The sequence below is a fragment of the Cervus canadensis genome, chromosome 18 (assembly GCF_019320065.1).
Source record: "Cervus canadensis isolate Bull #8, Minnesota chromosome 18, ASM1932006v1, whole genome shotgun sequence".
Classification (NCBI taxonomy): domain Eukaryota; kingdom Metazoa; phylum Chordata; class Mammalia; order Artiodactyla; family Cervidae; genus Cervus; species Cervus canadensis.
This window is the reverse complement of record NC_057403.1, coordinates 7,475,232-7,482,368: the sequence shown is the minus strand read 5'-3', so window position 1 is coordinate 7,482,368 and position 7,137 is coordinate 7,475,232.

Here is a 7,137-nt window from a genome sequence, read left to right as displayed (position 1 = left end):
CCTGTTTGTGTCCTCTTTGATTTCTTTCATCAGTGTTTTATAGTTTTCTATGTATAGGTCTTTTGTTTCTTTAGGTAGATATACTCCTAAGTATTTTATTCTTTTTGTTGCAATGTGAATGGTATTGTTTCCTTAATTTCTCTTTCTGTTTTCTCATTGTTAGTGTATAGGAATGCAAGGGATTTCTGTGTGTTAATTTTATATCCTGCAACTTTACTATATTCACTGATTAGCTCTAGTAATTTTCTGGTGAGTCTTTAGGGTTTTCTATGTAGAGGATCATGTCATCTGCAAACAGTGAGAGTTTCACTTCTTCTTTTCCTATCTGGATTCCTTTTACTTCTTTTTCTGCTCTGATTGCTGTGGCCAAAACTTCCAACACTATGTTGAACATTAGTGGTGACAGTGGGCACCCTTGTCTTGTTCCTGATTTCAGGGGGAATGCTTTCAATTTTTCACCATTGAGGGTGATGCTTGCTGTGGGTTTGTCATATATGGCTTTTATAATGTTGAGGTATGTTCCTTCTATTCCTGCTTTTTGGAGAGTTTTAATCATAAATGAGTGTTGAATTTTGTCAAAGGCTTTCTCTGCATCTATTGAGATAATCATATGGTTTTTATCTTTCAATTTGTTAATGTGGTGTATTACATTGATTGATTTGCGGATATTAAAGAATCCTTGCATTCCTGGGATAAAGCCCACTTGGTCATGGTGTATGATTTTTTTAATATGTTGTTGGATTCTGTTTGCTAGAATTTTGTTAAGGATTTCTGCATCTATGTTCATCAGTGATATTGGCCTGTAGTTTTCTTTTTTTGTGGCATCTTTGTCAGGTTTTGGAATTAGGGTGATGGTGGCCTCATATAATGAGTTTGGAAGTTTACCTTCTTCTGCAATTTTCTGGAAGAGTTTGAGTAAGGTAGGTGTTAGCTCTTCTCTAAATTTTTGGTAGAATTCAGCTGTGAAGCCATCTGGTCCTGTGCTTTTGTTTGCTGGAAGATTTTTGATTACAGTTTCGATTTCCTTGCCTGTGATGGGTCTGTTAAGATCTTCTATTTCTTCCTGGTTCAGTTTTGGAAAGTTATATTTTTCTAAGAATTTGTCCATTTCATCCAAGTTGTCCATTTTATTGGCATAGAGCTGCTGGTAGTAGTCTCTTATGATCCTTTGTATTCAGTGGTTCTGTTGTGATCTCTCCATTTTCATTTCTAATTTTGTTAATTTGGTTCTTCTCTCTTTGTTTCTTAATGAGTCTTGCTAATGGTTTGTCAATTTTGTTTATTTTTTCAAAAAACCAGCTTTTAGCTTTGTTGATTTTTGCTATGGTCTCTTTAGTTTCTTTTCCATTTATTTCTGCCCTGATTTTTAAGATTTCTTTCCTTCTGCTAACCCTGGGGTTCTTCATTTCTTCCTTCTCTAATTGCTTTAGGTGTAGAGTTAGGTTATTTATTTGGCTTTTTTCTTGTTTCTTGATGTAAGCCTGTAATGCTATGAACCTTCCCCTTAGCACTGCTTTTACAGTGTCCCATAGGTTTTGGGTTGTTGTGTTTTCATTTTCATTCATTTCTATACATATTTTGATTTCTTTTTTGATTTCTTCTATGATTTGTTGGTTATTCAGAAGCGTGTTATTTAGCCTCCATGTGTTTGAATTTTTAACAATTTTTTCCCTGTAATTGAGATCTAATCTTACTGCACTGTGGTCAGAAAAGATGACTGGAATGATTTCAATTTTTTTTGAATTTTCCAAGACCAGATTTATGGCCCAGGATGTGATCTATTCTGGAGAAGGTTCCGTGTGCACTTGAGAAAAAGGTGAAGTTGATTGTTTTGGGGTGAAATGTCCTATAGATATCAATTAGGTCTAGCTGGTCCATTGTGTCATTTAAAGTTTGTGTTTCCTTGTTAATTTTCTGTGTAGTTGATCTATCCATAGTTGTGAGTGGGGTATTTAAGTCTCCCACTATTATTGTGTTACTATTAATTTCCTCTTTCATACTGTTAGTGTTTTGACCGTACATATTTGCGGTGCTCCTATTGTTGGGTGCCATATATATTTATAATGTTATATCTTCTTCTTGGATTGATCCTTTGATCCATTATGTGTGTCTTCTTGTGTTCTTTCACAGCTTTTATTTGTGAAAGTCTATTTTATCTGATATGAGTATTTGCGGACTCTGCTTCTTTTGGTCTCCGTTTGCATGAAATATTTTTTTCCGCCCTTCACTTTCAGTCTGTATGTGTCTCTTGTTTGAGGTGGGTCTCTTTGTAGACAGCATATATAGGGCTCTTCTTTTTTGTATCCATTCAGCCAGTCTTTGTCTTTTGGTTGGGGCATTCAACCCATTTACATTTAAGGTAATTATTGATAGGTGTGGTCCCGTTGCCATTTACTTTGTTGTTTTGGGTTCACGTTTATACAACCTTTCTGCATTTCCTGTCTAGAGAAGATCCTTTAGCATTTGTTGTAGAGCTGGTTTGGTGGTGCTGAATTCTCTCAGCTTTTGCTTATCTGTAAAGCTTTTGAGTTCTCCTTCATATCTGAATGAGATCCTTGCTGGATACAGTAATCTAGGTTGTAGGTTATTCTCTTTCATTACTTTCAGGACGTCCTGCCATTCCCTTCTGGCCTGGAGGGTTTCTATTGATAGGTCAGCTGTTATCCTTATGGGAATCCCTTTGTGTGTTATTTGTTGTTTTTCCCTTGCTGCTTTTAATATTTGTTCTTTGTGTTTGATCTTTGTTAGTTTGATTAATATGTGTCTTGGGGTGTTTCGCCTTGGGTTTATCCTGTTTGGGACTCTCTGGGTTTCTTGGACTTGAGTGGCTATTTCCTTCCCCATTTTAGGGAAGTTTTCAGCTATTATCTCCTCGAGTATTTTCTCATGGCCTTTCTTTTTGTCTTCTTCTTCTGGGACTCCTATGATTCGAATGTTGGGGCGTTTCACAGTGTCCCAGAGGTCCCTGAGGTTGTCCTCATTTCTTTTGATCCTTTTTTCTTTTTTCCTCTCTGCTTCATTTATTTCCACCATTTTATCTTCTACCTCACTTATCCTATCTTCTGCCTCCGTTATTCTACTCTTGGTTCCCTCCAAAGTGTTTTTGATCTCATTCATTGCATTGTTCATTTTTAATTGACTCTTTTTTATTTCTTCTAGGTCTTTATTAAACAATTCTTGTATCTTTTCAATCTTTGTCTCCAGGCTATTTATCTGTAACTCCATTTTGTTTTCAAGATTTTGGATCATTTTTATTATCATTATTCTAAATTCTTTTTCAGGTAGATTCCCTATCTCCTCCTCTTTTGTTTGACTTGGTGGGCATTTTTTTTTTTTTTTTTCCTGTTGGGTATTTCTTTGCCTTTTCATCTTGTTTAGATTGCTGTGTCTGGAGTGGACTTTCTGTATTCTGGAGGTCTGTGGTTCCTTTTTATTGTGGAGGATTTACCCAGTGGGTGGGGTTGGACGTTTGGCTTGTCAAGGTTTCCTGGTTAGGGAAGCTTGCGTCAGTGTACTGGTGCGTGGAACTTGATTTCTTCTCTTTGGAGAGCAATGGAGTGCCCAGTAATGAGTTTTGAGTTGGGTCTATGTGTTAGGTGTGACCTTGGCTAGCCTGTATGTTGACATTCAGGGCTATGTTCCTGTGTTGCTGGAGAATTTGCGTGGTATGTCTTGCTCTAAAACTTATTGGCTCTTGGGTGGTGGTTGGTTTCAGTGTAGGTATGGAGGCTTTTGGACGGTCACTTATTACTTAAAGTTCCATGTAGTCAGGAGTTTTCTGGTGTTCTCAGGTTTTGGGCTTAAGTTTCCTGCCTCTGGATTTCAGTTTTATTCTTCCTGTAGTCTCAGGACTTCTCCAACTATACAGCTCTGATAATTAAACTTCTAGGTTAATGGCGAAAAGATTCTCCCCCGTTAGGGACACCCAGAGAGGTTCACAGAGTTACATGAACAGGAGAAAAGGGAGGAGGGAGATAGAGATGAGCAGGAGGAGAAAAAGGGGGACTCAAGAGGAGAGAGACAGATCTACGCAGCTGTCTGTTCCCAGAGTGTTCTCGTATCTCAGACACCTACAAGGATTCACAGAATTGGATGGGGAAGAGAAGGGGAAAAGAGGAAATAGAGGTGTTCTGAGGTAGAAAACAGAGAGTCAAGATTGGGAGGGAATAATCTTCGGTTTTAAGATAGGGCTTCTCTTTTTTTTTTTTTTTTTAAGGTTATAGTGTAGTGAAGATGAAAATGAAGAGTAGTAGAGGAGTACTAGAGGACTTTAAAAAGAAGAGAAAAAGAAAATAGAAGAGAAAAAGGAAAGAAAAAAAAAGAAGAAAAAAGAGAAAAGAAAAAGAAAAAAGAAAAGAAAGAAAAAAAAATTTTTTTTTCCCCCTAATTAAAAAAATCGTAAAAATCTATGAAAATGAAAGTTAAGGAGTAATGGGGGAGTAATAGGGAATTTTAAAGGAAAATAAAAGAGAAAAAATAAAAAAGAAAAATATAAAAAGAAAAAAAATTTTTTTTTTTTTCCTTACTTAGAAAAAACAGAAAAATAAAAAAAAAAAGTAAAAATATGTCTAGGAATTTCTCTGGAGCTGTTGCGGTCAGTGTGGGTTCGGCTCAGTTTCAGATAGCTCCTCGTTCCAGCTTGCACTTCTCGATATCTACAGGGCCCTTCCGGTGAAGTCGGTGTTTTCTTCAGGGATTTTAATCTGTTGCACCAGTCCCTTCTGAAGCGGTTCCCTTTGTTTATTTGGCTTCTGTTTGCCGGTCTCTTCAGAGGCTCATTTCCGCCCTGACACAGGCGGCCGGAGGCGGACTCTTATTCAGGTAGCTAGTTCCGTTGCGCTGCTGGGAGGGGCTGACGCTGTGGGGCGGGGCTGGCGCTGCGGGGCGGGGCTGACGCTGCGGGGAGGGGCTGGCCCTGCGGGGGCGGGGCTGACGCTGCGGGGAGGGGCTGGCCCTGCGGGGGCGGGCTGGCGCTGCCGGAAGGGGCTGACGCTGCTTTCTCCGTCTGCGCTGCTCAGGCTCCCGGCTGTTCTATATGGAGCGCGCCCCGCGCTGCGCGAGGTTCCAGCCCTCGGGTGTTACACAAAAGCGCGGAAGGAAAAGCTGCGCCTGCTCTCTGTGCCTTCCCCGTCAGAGCGGTCCAGGCAGCCAGGGGCTTGGTGGGCGCGCTATCCCCAGGTGTGGCGCACCCACTCCCTTCCGCGGACCCAGTCTCAGTTTCCGCTGGCGCCAGGCGGGTGCGCGCGCCTTCCGCCCTCCGCGTCCCCAGCCCCAGTCCCCGCCCCGCGCCGGTCGGGTGCCTGCGCCCTGTGTCTCGCCGCGACCTTCCCCTCCCCCCTGCCTCCGGCGGGGCTGGGCCGGTCCGCAGCCTGCGAGCTCTTCTCGGGACTTTCCCCGTCCCTTTGTTCTGCGAACGGCCGGCAGTGTGTTCCGGCCGGTCAATTTTCTCTCTCTCCTTTGGTCTCCCACAGTTCAAGTTGGCACCTCACAGAAGCTCCCTCCGATTGTCCTCAGGGCACTCAGGCCCGGACCCTAGCCCAAGCAAGGCCGCCTAAGACTCCCTTCCCGGGACGGGTCTCCGTCCTTAGCTCTTTTGTCTCACTTTTTATCTTTTATATTTTGTCCTACCTCCTTTCGAAGACAATGGTCTGCTTTTCTGGGCGCCTGATGATCTCAGCTAGCGATCAGAAGTTGTTTTGTGAAGTTTGCTCTGCATTCGGTTATTCTTTTGATGAATTTGTAGGAGAGAAAGTGGTCTCCCGGTCCTACTCCTCCGCCATCTTGGCTCCTCCCCTAATTTTCTTTATATATATTGCCATTTTGGGCTTTTGGTATCAGAGTAATGTTGGCCTCATAAAATGAGGTAAGAAGCATTCTCTATTCTTCAGTTATTATTTTTTTTTTTCTTTTGTAAGTGCTTGGGAAGCATAGGTATTAACTCTTTGAATGTTTAGTAGAATTCACCTGAGAAGCCATCTGGTCCTGAACTTTTGTTTGGGGCAGTTTTCTATTACTATATCAAGCACTGGAAGAGTGATCAGTCTAGTCAGGTTTTCTACTTCATGATTCACACTTGGAAGGTTGTATTATTCTAAAATTTGGTCCATTTCTTCTGGTCTGTCCAAGTTTGTTGGCATAGATAGATGTTCACAATATTGTCATAATTCTTTGTGTTGTTCTGTAGTTATTGCTCTTTTTCTTCTTGATTCATAATTTATTGATCAGAGCCTTCTCTCTCTCTCTCCCTTTTCTTAAAGTGAGTTTAATAAAAGGTTTTGCAAAGCATTTTCCCTTTTAAAAGACCCAGTTTTTAGTTTGTTTGATCTTTTAAAAAAATGTTAATGCTAAGTTGCTTCAGTTGGGTCCAGCTCTTTGAGATCCCATGGATAGCAGCCCACCAGGCTTCTCCATCCACAGGATACTCCAGGCAAGAATACTGGAGTGGGTTCCCAGTTCTTTCTCCAAAATATTCTTTTAAAATATTTGTAAAAAATATTTTAAAAATATTTATTTATTCATCTGGGTGCACTATGTCTTAGTTGTGGCTCTCGGTATCTTTAGTTTCAGCATGTGAAGTCTTAGTTGTCCCGTGTACTATCGGGATCCTGGACCACAGATCAAACCCAGGGCCCCCGCATTGGGAGCTTGGAGTCTTAGCTACTGGAACACCAGGGAAGGCCCTGATTTATCTTTTCTACTGTCTTTTTAGGCTTGATTTATTTATTTCCACACTGATTTTATCATTTCCTTCATTCCTGACTCTGGGCTTTGTTTGTTCCTCTTCTTCTAGTTTCTTTAGGTCTATGGCTAGAATGTGATTCAAGATATTCCTTCTTTCCTTAGGTGGGCCCGTATTGCTGTAAACTCCCCTCTCACTTTTCTAGCTCTCGACTCAAAAATGGCTTCTTCATTTCGTACCATTGTGAGTGGAATATAGGTTATATGTGATTTCTATGTAAATATGTTGAGATTTGTTTTGTGTTCCAATATATGATCTATCTGTGAGCAATTGAGCCAGGAGCTGAACCCATGACTGACATCTCAGAGAAATGGATACCCTGGTGAGTGAGTGGTTTGAGCCACAGATTGGGTACCCCAGTTCTAGGGTCCTGTGTGTTTGCTACAAGCGATATTGTC